Raw genomic sequence first — 15,910 nt, 5'->3', positions numbered from 1 at the left:
GCAGACCGGGCGGGGGGGGGGTGCAGAGCGGGGGGGGGGGGGGCAAGCACAGGGAGGTGGAGGGGTGCTGACTGGGGGAGGGGCTGCACAGGGACGTGTGGTGGAGGGGTGTAGAAGTTTGCAGCTTCTCAGTGAACCATTGCAGAGATCAGGGACATGCGCAATGCTGGGCCGGAGCTGAGGTTACCGGAGACCCCGGGCTTCGACCCTTCCCCAGCAGTTGTGAACCCAGCCGACAGCGAGCATCCAGCTCCCCGCAACTGGGGATCGCCGAGCCCGGCTGCGAGGCTGGAGGAAGGACGCCCGGGCCTCGGTCCCCCCGAGCGGCGAACGGGACAGAGCAAGAGCGGCGGTGGAAGAGGAGACTCCTCCACCCGCTCCTTCTGTCCGAGCCCGGTCCTCAGTGTTCGGGCGTTCGGGGACACGGTTCTGGCTTCGCTGTGGAGAAAGTAAACAAACGGCGGAGCTTCTCTTACCCTCCACAGCCTCCCCACGACGTCATTCGCACTCTCACCGGGCTCCCCAGGCCAATGCGCATGCGCCCATCTCCCCACACGCCCTGCGGGTCCGTGCGCATGCGTTTTGCACTGTCCGTTGGTACGTCCGCCTCCGGACCAGTACGCATGCGCCTCCACCGTCGCCCCCTCCGACCGGTGCGCACACGCCCCACACCGCTTGAAAATTTAAAGGGGCAATACTGTATACGGAGGAACAGAAATTGCTCGGAAAAATCAGCAGATTTGGCAGCATCTGTGTGGAGACAAATAGAGACGCTTTTTTCAGAACGAACAACCCGTCTATTGTAATCTTCGCCTTAAAGGGACCCTGGCACTTGCCCAAATGGAGACAGCAGGAACCAACAGGCAGTTTCCTGCAAGGTGCCTATGTTTTGTTGAATTACAGTCAGCTCTTCTATAACGCGATGGTTGGTTCTGGTGCAAACTCATGTTATCGAAAAATCGTGCTTTTGAAACAGCGCTTAAAGTGTTGGCCATGTAATGGCATTACAGCCAAGGCACGTCTTAAAAGTTTGCACTTCAGAAACAATGTCCCCGTTGCAATCGCATTATAGCAATTTCGTATTAACGAAACGCGCGTTATATCAGAACGAGCTGTGTATCAAAACATTCTTATGTTCTTCCACAATATGTCTCAACTCCTCAGGATTGTACGTGAAATGGTTCACCCCTACCTCATTGATGCGTTGTACACAAGTTGTACCAAGTGAAGAAGGCACACAGAGTGCATCTGCCCACCATGCTGCATTAACCCAGCATTAATACAAGTACGCAGTTCTTCTTTGAGGCCTTGGCCCACCCTGTTGATATTCTGTAACTACAAAGTGTTTTTATTCAAGGCTTCCAACTGTTGAGGAGGCTTCAGATCAATCCACATCAAGCAACCTGCTCAGAAAACGCTGCTCACTTATTGAAACTGGCGACAAAGTACGCCACAGCAGCCAAAATAGTTCAAAATTTTGTAAAGCAACTCAAATCATTCTGAAACACAATGAATTCCTCCCATTTCCCAATGTTTACAGATCTCATTTAAAAAATATCATTGGCCACAAACTAATCAGTTTTTCCTTTGACCATCTGTATAACAAGTTTAATTGAAATCTGTCCTTTGTTTATGAGGAGCTTTGATAATATGCAGACAAAGGAACAAACAAATAGGGCTTAAACATTACCTCAACAGACTTTAAATGGTGCAGATAATTAAGTCCACTGAATATCACACATAAATGGCATTTTGTCTACAAGTTTAGATATTGGTGAGCAAACATGCTGGGAATTTGGACACAGAAGAAGGGGAGTTAGGTTTTGTTAGCATCAATGTTCCTTCTAAGCTGCATGGCTGTGCATTTACTCTGAGGCTCTGCACATGTCGGTCATCATGCCAACGTCACTCACAGCATTAGTCAAGAATCAAGAGTAGCTTTATTTGTCATTTCTACCATATACAACTGATACAGTAAAAACGATACTGCATCCCTCCAGGACCAAGGTGCTACATGGACAACACAAATTACACAAGAGTACAGTCATACAGAAGGCAGCATAAAATGCATAAGAAAAGTGCAAAACACGCAAGACAGTATAGTAATTCCTGACAACCAGGCACAGTGGTGGACAAATTACAATGTAATAATGAATGATCATTAATAAACCATTGTTTTTTCAACAATTTGAAATGTTGTGCAAAGAATTGCAGATGGAAATAGAATGTGATCATACAGTGTTAAGGAGCCTGATGGCTTGGGGCAAGAACCGAATGCTCTGGTATCTTCTGCCAGATAGCAGGATGGAGAAGCGTTTGAATGAGGTATGTGTGAGGTCATCCACAATGCTGTTCGCCTTGCGGATGCAGTGTGTGGTGCAAATGTCTGTAATGGAGGGAAGAGAGACTTCAATGATCTTCCCAGCTGTCCTCACTATTAACATTTGGTTTCAGAAATTACTGCCACGCACGGGGTCCACACAGAAGGAAAAATATTCAGAGGAAATGTAGGTTATCATCCTAGCTAATGTTATTACTGGACAAGCCAGATGTCAGACTGAAGCTTGGCTTAATGGATCATATATTAGATTAGATTACGTTACATTACATTACAGTGTGGAAACAGGCCCTTCGGCCCAACAAGTCCACACCGACCCGCCGAAGCGCAACCCACCCTACTCCTACATTTACGCCTTACCTAACACTACGGGCAATTTAGCATAGCCAATTCACCTGACCTGCACATCTTTGGACTGTGGGAGGAAACCGGAGCACCCGGAGGAAACCCATGCAGACACGGGGAGAACGTGCAAACTCCACACAGTCAGTCGCCTGAGGTGGGAAATGAACCCGGGTTTTGAACAAAGTTTTCTCTTCTTGAAACATGAACAAATAGTGCTGAAGATTTTGTTTTGTCAATGAAAAGAAGAATAGTTTTATTAATAATAAATGAAGATCAAATATTGTAAACCAAATTATCTAGTTATAATACAAATGCACAGCCAAGTATACTTTAAACGCAGTCAGATTACAATCCTATTAATCCCAAAGCATTCCTTTATAAATTGAAAAGGAAAAGAATAGCTTTTGTATCACACCCAAAATGCACCTCTGATACAGTACTGAAAAACACACCATATATAGTTCCCAAGAACTCCACTCACACTGTTCTCATATCAGAGTTCCTGTATCTAAACCTCAATAGGTTTAAGTCACTTGTGACTTTAATTTATGAATAGAGTTACCAAATATCTTCTTCCCGGAGCTATTATACTCTTACAATCATTTGAACAACAGCCATTTACTTAGAGACTTGCTATGTACACAGTAGAAGTGCTACATGAACGTAGAATGTCTCCTGCATGAGAAAACTCTTCAGACTTGCTTTTCCCCAGTCTCATGACCTTGCATTTTCATTCACATGATGATCCCTTAAATTCAAGCTGTTAATCCATTAATGCATGGAAAACAAAAAGTAAAATAAGGAATAGGAAGGGAAATTGTGGCAGAGGAGAAATTGGGCCAGGAAGAGAAGGACTGGAAAAGGTTTTAGAAAGTGGAAATCTGACCCAAAACAGAATAGAAAAAGTAAAGGGAAAGGAATTAGAGAAACAGATTTGAAACAGTACTTTCTAATGAAACATAATAACTTTCACACTGATTAACTTGGTAATATATGCATTTTCCAAAAAGGTAATTATATGGGTGGCACAGTGGTTAGAACTGCTACCTCACAATACCAGGGTTTTGATTCCACCCTCAGCCAACTGTCTGCGTGGAGTTTGCACATTCTTCCTGTGTCTGTGTGGGTCTCCTCCTATTATCCAAAGATATGCAGGTTAGGTCATGTTAAATTTTTCACCTTATCCAGTGATGTGCAGGTTAGTTGGATTAGCCATGGGAAATGCAGGATTACAGGGAGTGGGTGGGATGCTGTTCGGACAATTGGTGTGGACTTGATGGGCTGAATGGCCTACTTCTAGGTTGTCGGGGTTCTATGACTCTACATTACTTAGCTTCATAAGACTACTAAAATATATAGAGAGAGATTATATAGTTTCTTTCAGTAAAATCATGGAAAATTAACAAATAGATCAATATCCTACTGTGAAAAGCACAGTGGCAGGGTCTAATTTCCAGAATGGCTCTTTGTCTAGAGACATAGCGTTGGTTCTATGGGGATCTAAAATGTTTCAATGCATTTACTTATGAGGTGTTAGCAGATAGATGGAAGGAAATAAATAATTTGACTGTCTGAAAGAATAAACACAGACAAATGTTGAAAATTGCATTTCTAAAATTAGCACAGAACTTCTCAATTGGCACAGTACTATGTACAGTTTCTTCAAGGGAATTGAAAATTTTCATACAAAATAACATTGGTGATAAATATTTAAATGTGTTTCAGTGAAGAATAAAGAACCTAAAACACTTAACTGGCATACAATGTTGGTGCTTTTGAGGCTCGCAAGGTATAACCAATAGATCACCTTCACACCTGAGTTTTTTTTTCTGGCAATCACCTGATTTTGGGAAGAGAATCAAGTTTGAGGCACAAAACAGAAGCAAGGCATTGAGTGAAGAGATCAACAATAACATTTCTCCTGGTCATTATTTACTATACTAGGAGCAAACCACTTGTCCTCTCTACTCAATCCCATGTGACAAGCTGGCCGAAAAGAAATCATTCCCTGATAATCACCAACTCTTTTCTCAGTGCAGTATAAAACAGTCAATTAACAGAATCATAGCAATTTTACAGCACATAAGGTCAATTCCTGTCCCAGACATAAACAGCAATCCAGGCTAATCCAACCTTCCAGCTTTTGGTCCATACCCCTAAAATCCAAGCGCAAAGCCAAGTATATTTGAAACGCAGCAAGGTTTGTTGCATTCACCATGCTTTCTGACAGTGATTTCCATCACCTGCCACCCACTGAATGGAAACAATCTCAAATCCATTCTAATTGTTCCTGATGAAGGGCTTTTGTCTGAAACGCCGACTCTCCTGCTCCTCAGATGCTGCCTGACCTGCTGTGCCTTTCCAGCACCACACTCTCGACAGTCAAACAGTTGTTTATTGATATGGTTGGATATGCTTGCAAATTTTAAAAAGTAGAAAGTCTAGAAAATATTTGAGAAATATAATCTCATCTTAATAAGCAAAATGTTATTATGACTTGGATGGGTATTATTAATATATCTACAGTGCATACGCATATAAAACTTGCTTCACTCTTAGGAAAATAATCTAGCTGTTTGAATAATTGCTCTAAAGATAGAAATTCATAGGAGGAGCTAAATTTGTTCAAATATAAAGACTTATTTGTTCAAGCATGTGTTTGATTAGCATCTCATATGGAAATCAACAGATAATTATTTAAGTTCACAAGTTCCTGGTAGTTTCAAGTCTGCTGGGAAACTTCAAAAAGAATTAGTTTAGCTAAATAACCAAGATGAGTGATAAGAGATAGAACAACCACAACCGAAAATTAATTACAGCAGATCTTAGTGTAAAATTTGCCAACTATTTATTTTCTATTACAAGCTAACCTTAACACATCCTGAAATATATGGCACCATTTAGTACTTTGGAGAGAATGACACTACTATATTAAATGCAAATATTAGAAAGCTTTTAAAAATAATAATCTGTGGCATAGTTAACAGTCACTTTGACAAATATGGACTATATTATGAAAAGCCAGCATGGGTTGATTAAAGTCAAATCATATTTAACTGATTTGATTGAGTTTGATGATGAGAGACGAATGAGGGTTGATGATAGTAAAGTGGTTGTTGTGGTATATGTGCACTTCAAAACATAATGTCACATATTAGATTTGTCAGCTTCGCTGTAGCTGCATAAATATGAAGAGTAGGTGAACCATATTTCTCAGGACTTGAGGAATGTACAGTATTTAGGGGATGGTATTTGGTGCTTTTATATTTGAATATGTATGACATATCTCATATTCTTGATAATGACCTAGACTTGCGTGTAAAGAGCACAATTCCAAAGTTTACAGATGACACAAAACTTGAAAATGTTATGAACTGAGGGTTGGATAGTGATACACTTTTAAGAGGACATGGCAGGCTGGTGAAGTGGACCGTTTAATTTAAAATGGAGAAGCTTTTGGGAGGAAGAATGAGGCAACCAATTTTTATAAAAAGTTACAGCTCATTGTTAACTCTCAGGATTGTAAATAACATGTTTTCTTTGTCTGTGTATTGCCTGAGACTGGGGTGCAGTCTCAGCTGGAAGGAGCCAGGATGGTAGCAAGGATTGCCCCCTATGGGTAAGGGGGGAGAAAACTAGTGAATTGGGTTTTATTTGGGTGTTTGTTTAAGTTAAATGTAGTGGCTAGTTTTTTAGCCATAGTACTTTACATAGGTGTAGATTTTAGACTTCATAGAGTTAATGTTTTCTTTCACTCCCTGCACCTCAGATAAGCATCCTCCTCTGGGGAAACCACAGGCTGCCCTGGACAACCATGGCTAGTGATCTGTTTAAATGGTGCACCTGGAATGTAAAAGGGAGCCATTCCCCCATTAAAAGAAAGAAGGTGCTTTCAGGCCTTAGGAAAGAAAGGGTTAACATCGCTCTGCTGCAGGAGACACATTTAACTGATAAGGAACATCTGAAACTGCAGCAGGGGTGGGAGGGGAGGGGAGGGGCTATGACAGGGTATTCTTCTCCTCCTTTTGCTCTAAAAGTAGAGGAGTGGCTGTACTGATAAGAAGGAACCTCCCATTCCAGTTAACTGATCAAATTAAGGACGAACATGGACGGTTCATCATTCTTAAAGCTCTAATACATTGAGAAGAATATGGCATCCTGAATGTTTATTGTCCCCCCGGCGCACCCTCTTAAATTTCTAACTGATGCAGTTGCTAAACTGATTAATCTTGCGGTGCGCCATACGATCATAGGAGTGGATTTTAACCGCCTAATGGATCCCAGGGTAGACAGGATGCCAAGGGGCCCAGCAGGTTTGCCTGCACAATCTAGACAGGTGGTGGACTTGCATGAGGAATTGGGATTGGTGAATGTGTGGAGGCATCTCCACCCTAATGGAAGAGACTTTACATTTTATTCCAACCCACACAAGTACCACACACAATTTGACGTGTTCCTTATGCCGTAGGTCTGTTTGGACACAACATTGGCTTGCAAAATTGGAATATAACTATCTTCGACCATGCGCCAGATGATAAAAATCAAGGATGGTTGAATAGATGTACGGCACTGGTGCATGGATCCATTCCTGTTAAGGGACAGCAAGTTTGTTGAGTACATTACAAGAGAGTCCAGGGCCTCCTGGGATATCAACTACGGTACAGCCAGTATCTGTTGATACTTTGGCAGACCAGTAAGGCATACTTACAATGCCAGATCATTTCGTATTCAACAAGTAGAAGGAGGCAGAGGGGGGAGCTGCAACGGATGCTGGAGGCCTGGATGAAGTTAGCTGAAGAAGCATTTTATATTAGGCCTTTAGTGGTCAAGCTGCAGCAGGTCACAGTTCTCCGGGCTGCTCTTGACTCATTGCACACTCACGTGGTAAGAAAGGTTTCCTTTGCTAAACAAAGATTGTTTGAATTTGGAGAAAAGCCTGGTAGATATCTGCCATATTTGGCAAGAAAGAAAAATGCTTCCCAATCCATTATATCTATCAGAGAATGAGCTGGTACAGTTACCTATGAGTTGAAGAAGATCAATGCTAGATTTCGGGAAAACTTTGCAGAGTTATACCGGTAGGAGGGCGGCGAAGATGTTGCAGTGAGAATGCAGTCCTTTTGTGAGAACCTGGATCTCCCCAGTATAAACACAGAACAAGCCTCTTATTAAGTGTGCATGTGACGATACAAGAGGTGCAGGAAGCAATAAAGCATCTCCAGGGTGGCAAAGCACTGGGACCAGGTGGATTCCTGAGTGAGTTTTATAAGGAATTCATAAATGTGTTGGTAGAGCCACCTTTGGGGATGTACAATCATTCACCTACACAGGACTGTCTTCTGTCCTCTCTCAGGGAGGCTAACATCTCCCTCATTTTAAAGAAAGGGAAAGACCCCAAAGATTTTGCTTCTTACAGACCAATTTCACTGTTGAACGTGGACTTTAGATTTCTGTCAAATGTGCTGGCCCTGAGGTTGGAAAAGATATTGTCCTATATTATGAAAGAAGATCAGACAGGATTTATCAAGGGCCGTAGCTCCTCCAACAGTATCAGGAGGGTACTGAACATAGTGCAGGTATGCCAGCGAAGATTGATCCCTGGTTTAGTGGTCTCCCTAGACACGGAAAAGGCGTTTTACTGGGTAGAATGGCCGTATGTGTTTGGGGTCCTAGAGTACTTTGATCTGGGGAACCTTTGATAGGTGGCTGGCGGTGTTGTACAATGATCCTGAGGTGGCAGTCATTACAAATAGTACTAAGTCGGATAACTTTCGTATTGGGAGAGGCAGCCGACAGGGATGTCCTCTTTCACTGCTGTTATTTATCTTGGTAATTGAGCTATTAGCCGAGACTATCAGGAGGGACCTGGAAATAGTGGCACCAAGGGTGGGAATGGAGAAGCATAAGATCACTCTCTCTGCTGACGATATCATTTTGTTCTTGGCCAATCCGGAGAAATCTGTACCCTGATTGATTCAAAAAATTAATTTATTTAGCAGTTTTTGGGATAAGGGATTAACTTCATAAAATCGGAAACGATGCCGGTGGGGTGGTTAGTGGAGGTGCCTGATCTAAAGGAGGGAATGCAGTTCCCGTTTAGATGGTTGTCAGAAAGGTTTTCGTATTTAGGAACTTCTATTACCCCTGCCTTCCACCAGCTGTATAAAACGAACTATGCACAATTACTGGAGAGGATAAAACAGGATTTGCAGCGGTGGGAGGGACTATTGTTACCATGGTTAGGCCGAATAGCCCTGATTAAAATGAATATTCTTTCTGAGAATGCTCCCCTTGTTGCTACCCAGACGAGTGTTACAGAGGCTCAGTGGATGGCTTGGGTCCTTCATTTTGTGTCATAGGCGCCCCAATTAAATTTACTAAATTGCAATTAGCATTGGGGATTCAGAGTCAATTTGGCTTGATGTTGAAGCCTCACAGTCAAGATGCCCCCTAGTTAATCTATTATACATGGATAAGATGAAATCCATAACTGAGCAGTGTAAGAGCCCAATCATTTTGAATACGGTGAAAGCTTAGAGAATAATACGGCAAGAGGGCAATTGGCACGGTGGCACAGTGGTTAGCACTGCTACATCACAGTGCCAGAAACGTGGGTTCAATTCCCACCTCAGGCAACTATCTGTGTGGAGTTTGCACGTTCTCCCCGTGTCTGCGTGGGTTTCTTCCGGATGCTCCGGTTTCCTCCCACAGTCCAAAGATGTGCAGCCCAGGTGAATTGGCTATGCTAAATTTGCCGGTAGTGTTAGGTGTAGGGGAATGGGTCTGGGTGGGTTGCTTTTCAGAGGGTCGATGTGGACTTGTTGGGCCAACAGGCCTGTTTCCACACTGTAAGTAATCTAATCTAATTTACCCCATTGGCGGGAGCCCAAGGATTTAAACCTGGGGCAATGAACTCCGGCTTTAAGGTATAGGAGAATAAGGGAATCTCTTGTTTGGGAGATTTATTCATGTCTTGATGTCATTTAGTCAACTAAGTCAGAAATATGGATAGTCTAATAGGGACCTTTTCTGGTACTTTCAGATGAAAAATTATATACAGAAGAGGACCACTCTCCTGGCTCAGTCATAAAATTCAGACATGGAGTAAAGAGTGCTTCAGTGCATGGGTGCTCTTTCGGTTAGTACTCTGTATCATTTACAGAAAGGGTATTCCTTGGGAGATGTGAAGAGACTCTGTGGGACTTGAAATCGGGAACTCAGAGAGGATATTTCATTGGAAACATGGGAAGATATATGGGAAAATGTAAAGAAAATCTCAATATGCAACAAAGCGCAGGCTATGCAATTGAAGATTTTACACGTGGGCTCATATGGTGTCAGAGAGGCTAGCTAAGTTCAAGAGGGGAGTATCTCCAGGATGCCTCAAATGCAAAATTAGTAGGCACTCTTGTGCACTGCTTTTGGTCATGTTGCAAGATCCGGAGATACTGGAGTGCCATAGTAAGGGAGCTGAAGGAAATCCTGGGAATTGAAGTCAAGGTGGATCTGGTGTTTCTTCTTCTGGGGTTGCCAAACTTGCCCTCTCTGGGAGAACATAGGAAGCGATTGTGTAATATTCTTATGCACTGTGCAAGGGCACCCCCAGGTCTTATGAGATGGCACAGGCTGGTGATGGAGCATCTCCCCCAAGACTACCTTACAAATATAGTGCACCATAAAATGGAGCAGTTTTATAAGACATGGCAGTTCTTTCTAAATTATATAGACGCAGACTTATCAGCAATATTAATCAGGGCCGTGGTATAGCCGTGGGAGTCAGTTTGGGCGGACATGGGACACTGGGAGGGAGAGGCTGGAAAAAAAATACAGGTACAATAACTTGCGCTCCCAGGGTTGGGAGTTTCAGTGGACTGAGCAAGTATTACTCTTCATTCCACTCAACTTTAATATTAACCTTACTGTCAGTGTTATCCATTGGATACAACTTCTAACCCTTGACCAACATGCCTTCTCTCTTTTATGGTCTTGCAGGTTTGAGCAGGATGTTCACCATCTCAGTGAAAGGCCCTCCAGCACTTCTCAAGATGAGAATTCAGAGGTCTCTCAGATAAGAAGTTTCTTGGTACTACTTGAATATTTCTACCTTATCATGTGCCATAAAACAGATTTCAAATTCGTTGCCATCTCCTTTTATGACATTCTCCCTGTGTCTGCATGGGTTTCCTCCAGGTGCTCCAGTTTTCTCCCACCGTCCAAAGATGTGCAGGTTAGGTGAACTGACCATGCTAAATTGTCCATAGTGTTCAGGTGCATGAGTCAGGGGTAAATGTAGGGGAATGGGTCTGGGTGGGATACTCTTTGGAAGGTTGGTGTGGACTTGTTGGGTCAAAGGGCCTGTTTCCACACAGTAGGGATTCTAATTCAAAAAGTGATTACATTTCAAAACCCTTCAGTGAGCTGTGAAGTGCTCAGCCTTCCAATGTATTATATGAATGGCAGCGTGCAAATACAGCTTCTTACTTCTACAAAATAAAAGCAGCGAATAAAACTCGCACTAAACATAAAAATCAAGTTTCAAAATTAATTGAAACCTCAATTTGAAAAGAATATAAAATGTAAATGATTCTTTAGTGAAACAGTGTATTAGAAACCTCCAGAAGTACCTTGGATTTTTTTTTAACTTCAAGAATATGCTTTATTCATTAAAAAAAATCTTTGTATATATACATCATCACAAATGCAGTACAGTTCTGTACTGTTGCATATCAAGTAAACAAACAAAACATTGGACTTTGACTCTATCCAAAAAAACCAAAGACCTCTTTTATACATACAATACTAATATTTACATAGCATCCAACAACATTTTGAAAACTCCTAATGTCTTTAATTACATAATATTGCTCAGTCAGTCATATCAAATATCCATCACTATTTCAGTGACCATCCTTTGAGTAAAGAGATTTTTAAAGATTTGTCCTCTTGTTTTATTCGTCTAACATTTCTTAAGTCACAATCTTCTTCTCAATCATTCTAGCTCAGAGACAGCTGTACCATCCTTACAAGATCCAACATATGACATACTTTATTTGTGATGAGGAGTGACTTTGAATACATCAATAAACAAATAAGAATGGTTTCATAAAACCATGACACCTCATTTATTTGTTTCATTTTTGACTCAGGAAACTCCTACAGTGGCTGGTCAAATGTTTTCACAAGAAAAGTATGTCAGCTTTTGTTCTACTCTTTAGAAAACTATACAGCACAAAGAGATTTTATAAGATTTTATTGAATCTATTCATTACTATTGGTAGCTGTCAAAGTGTATTTACATGGCAAAATTCCTTTCAATGGGAATTTTGTTGGGATATTTATGGTTGTCCTTTGGGGAAATGTAAAATTGTATGAAGCACAAACTTTGAATTTTGCTCCAACCAGCTTTCACCTTGTTTCCCTTATACCTGGGAATGAACTGCTTTTGGTGAGCATGGTGACAGGGAGGTGAGAAATGGAAAATGAAAATGAAATGTTGCTAAGGGTGGAAGGTGAAATTTTCTTTACCACTTCAAAAAAACTTCAATCACTGGCATTTCTCCAGAAACAATCCAGTTAAGATGAGGACATTTAATTTTCTTTTGTCCAACAATTCCTTTTAAGCATTGCAACTATACCTTAAACCACATCTATGCATGTTTGCTAAACTACAAGCCAGACATTCAAGTGTGTACTGCTGTCTTGCATTTTTTCATAGGCATAAAGGATAATTGCCGACCTTGCACAAACTGAGGATGTGGTTTGAAGCCAAGCTTGTGAGAACTTGTCTTCTAAAGCTGTTGCCAACTAAATAAAAGGTCATAGCTCAGTACCTAACTGTTATCTGTGTTACAAGAAACCTTGTTAAGCTACTAGCTTGGTTATCAAAAGATAATCGAACCACTGGAACCATCTGTGGAAGATAATGTGTGGTACTTTAGGTAGCTTTTTTAAAGAAGTGCCAAAACATTTATAATAAACTGTAAAATTCAGGGAGAGGCAGTCCAATTACCGGTTCAAGCAAGTAAAGGGTTATTACAAAATAAACTGAGTTGAGTAGTTAGTATACAGCCTCCACTGAGATTTGCTGTAAACCTTACACTTCATTTGGTCCAAATAGCAGCAATTTACATTAGATGAAACTAATGATTCACCTTTTGAGGTCACTTGCTTTGATTAATTCCCCCCACCTCTTTCCCCCATACTTTCATTATATTCATTGATGTGTGTTAAAGTGTTCCTTATAGCTCTGCATTGGAACTTGTGTCATTGAACGTTTCCAGTCTGCCATCCCATCAGACCTTGCCTTTCATTCTTTCTTCACTCTCCTCAATTTCACATTCTTAAAACTTATTACATTTTTAACAATTGGCAATTCTTATGAAAGGTTTTTCAACCTGAAACATTAACTCTGTTTTTCCTTCCACAGATGCTGCCTGATGTGGAGTATTTCAAGCAACTTCTGCTTTTATTCCAGACATTTAATGTCTGCAGTGTTTTTTAAATTTATGATTAAACAATCTAATGTTTTGGCTTTTGCACGAAACGTCGATTTTACTGCTCCTCGGATGCTGCCTGAACTGCTGTGCTTTTCCAGCACCTCTAATCCAGAATAATATTTTTAAAAGCCTGATAAACGGAAAAGCTTTGCTTTTTTTTAGAAAAAAGCAGGAATCTTTATATAATTGTATAGCACAAAGAAATTGCACATGTTGCTGTACCTAAGTAGAATAGAATCATTGAATCAGAGAGTGGCATGATGGCTCAGTGGTTAGCACTGCTGCCTCCTGATGCTAGGGACCTGGGTTTGATTCCGGCATTGGGTGATTGTCTGTGTGGAGTTTGTACATTCTCCATGTGTCTGCATGAGTTTCTGTAGATATGGTAAATGCAGAGTTATGGGGATAGGGCGGGGATTCAGTCTAAACGAGATGCTCTTCAGACAATTGGCCCATATCTGACAGGCTGAATGATCTCTTCCTGCACTGTATGGATTCTAGGTCGCTCTAAAAGCATATTGACATGTCAAATTTCCTTAAACTGGGAATTTTGTTAACTTAAGTATAGTTGTCCAAGGAGTTTTCTTTGGAAAGAACATAAAATTGGCAAAAACACCAAACAGTTTTTACTGTGTTTACCTGTGAATGAACTGCTTTAGGGAAGCAATAGGTGGGAAAGGAGATTAGAAAGAAGGTGAATGACAAACCAATCGTATAACATTGGTAAGGTTGGTGGAAGATGAAACTTCCTTCATCACTTCAGGAAAGCATCAATCACTGGCACTTCTCCAGAAGCAGTTTGGTTGAGATGAGGAAAGCTTACAGGCTTTCACAAGCTCAGAGTATCCTAAAAATCATTATAACATTCATACTTTTGGAGTCTAATCATGTTCAATGTAAGAAATGTGAAAGCAGGACCTTGGTTTAACATCTCATGTATGACAGTGCAGTACTTCAGCATTCTGAAGAAGGGTCATTGGACTCGAAATGCTAACTCTCCTTTCTCTCCACAGATGCTGCCAGAGTTTTTCCAGCAATTCTGATTTTGCCTCAGCAATACTGCATTAAAATATTAGATGAGATGATGTGAATATTTTGGAGCAAGTGTGGAAGGGTTGTTTCCAAAAACATAGGCAAATGGGACAAGTTCAGTTCAGGATACCTGGTTGACATGGAGGAGTTGGATGAAAGGGTCTATTTCTGCGTTGTATGACTCTATACATAGATGTTGTGGGATTACCCAGTGCATAATTCTGGGGAATGTGTTACAAGTTGTAATACAGATCAATAAATGCCTTAGATATATATATAATATATATGCTTGCATTAAGGATTGTACCTATATTTAAAAGGAGAGATAACTGTCATTGTTCAAGAATAGGGTTCTGTGTAGATCATCCAGCCCATTCGATACAGCTGACCTCTAACTTTAACTCCACTTCCCTGCTAGCTTCCAGTGTCTCTTGGTCAGAGAGATCAAAATTTATCTTCCACAGCCTTGAAAGATGCAGCTTCCACAGTCCTCTCATGTAGAAAATGCCAAAGAGCAAAGAGATTTCTCCTCTCCTCATTCCAAAATGATTAGCCACTGAAAGTGAACAGAATTTAGATGTGGCTTGGAAAGTATTCTGGATCTAATAAAAGTCGAATTGTGTGATTCCAAGATATCTTTAGTTAGAGTGCGCTTTTATTACCTGAAAAATAAATGCAACAACAAACGCACATACAAAGCCCCTGATCACAAATTTACAAATAAGGTTGGGAGAGGAGTCACAGAATCACTGAATAGTTACAGGGCAGGAGAAAGCCATGCATATGATTTCATTGGCTCACCAAATGAGATCTCACTTTGTGCCAATCATCCACCTTGTCCCCATACTCTTGCAAATTGTATCTACTTCAATAATTATCTAATGTCCTCTTGAAATGCTTCAGTTGAACCTGCCCCCACCATACTTCCTGATAGTACATTCCCATACCACTTGCTGTGTGACATACATTTTACTCATCGTACACTTGCTTCTTTTACAAAACACTTTAAATTTGTGTCCTTTGGTTCTTGACCCTCCTATCAATTCTGTCAAGACCACTCATGATTTTAAAAATGTAAGTCAAATTTTTTCTTCACCTTCTTCTCTCCAAGGAAAAAAGTATCAATTTCTCCCATCTGTCCTCGTAACTGAAATTTCTCATACTTGGAACCATTCTCTTAAACCTCTCCTTCAGACTGTGTAATCTGTTGCAACCATACTGAAGTGTGGCTCCCAGAACTGCACACAATACTCCAACTGAGTTCTAACCAGTGTTCTTTATAAGTTCCTTATAAACTTCCTGCACTTGTACTTTATGGTCCTATTAATGACTCCTAAAATACTGTGTTTTATTCACAGATCTCTTTACCTGTCCTGCTCCTTTACTCACTTATGCATATGAGCACCTAGGTCTCTCTTCTCCTGCACACACTTTACAATAGTACACTCTTTATTTACACTGTCAGTAATTTTGTTTGAAAATGTATTACCTCACACTTCTCTGTGCCCTGTGGCCAAACACTTTAACTCCCCCTCCCGCTCCGCTAAGGACATGCAAGTCCTGGGCCTCCTCCACTGCCAAATTGTAGTTCCCTGACGCACGGAGGAAAATGCTTCATCTTCTGCCTTGGGACCCTCCAACCACAACGGATCATTGTCGATTTCACCAGTTTCCTGATCTCCCCTCCCCCAACCTTATC

General features: G+C 41.1%; 1 protein-coding gene and 1 long non-coding RNA gene across 2 annotated transcripts in view; one reads left to right on the top strand and one right to left on the bottom strand.

The window, feature by feature from the left end:
• The window catches only part of LOC122564824 (rab GTPase-activating protein 1), a 194,546-nt gene extending 193,993 nt beyond the window's left edge, over nt 1–553 (bottom strand). Inside the window, exon 1 of the mRNA XM_043720124.1 lies at nt 477–553. The gene's annotated coding sequence lies outside the window, so the exon portion shown is untranslated. The remainder of the gene's footprint in view (nt 1–476) is intronic.
• A 60-nt stretch (nt 554–613) lies between these two features.
• LOC122564826 lies at nt 614–13,287 on the top strand. Its single transcript, XR_006316014.1, has 4 exons — nt 614–878; nt 9,726–9,821; nt 10,676–10,766; nt 13,110–13,287. It is a non-coding gene; the product is annotated as an uncharacterized LOC122564826 (long non-coding RNA).
• The last annotated feature ends 2,623 nt before the right edge of the window (nt 13,288–15,910 follow it).

Source organism: Chiloscyllium plagiosum, chromosome 30 (genome assembly GCF_004010195.1).
Source record: "Chiloscyllium plagiosum isolate BGI_BamShark_2017 chromosome 30, ASM401019v2, whole genome shotgun sequence".
Classification (NCBI taxonomy): domain Eukaryota; kingdom Metazoa; phylum Chordata; class Chondrichthyes; order Orectolobiformes; family Hemiscylliidae; genus Chiloscyllium; species Chiloscyllium plagiosum.
The sequence above is the reverse complement of the archived record's forward strand: the minus strand, read 5'-3'. Positions and strand labels throughout refer to the sequence as shown.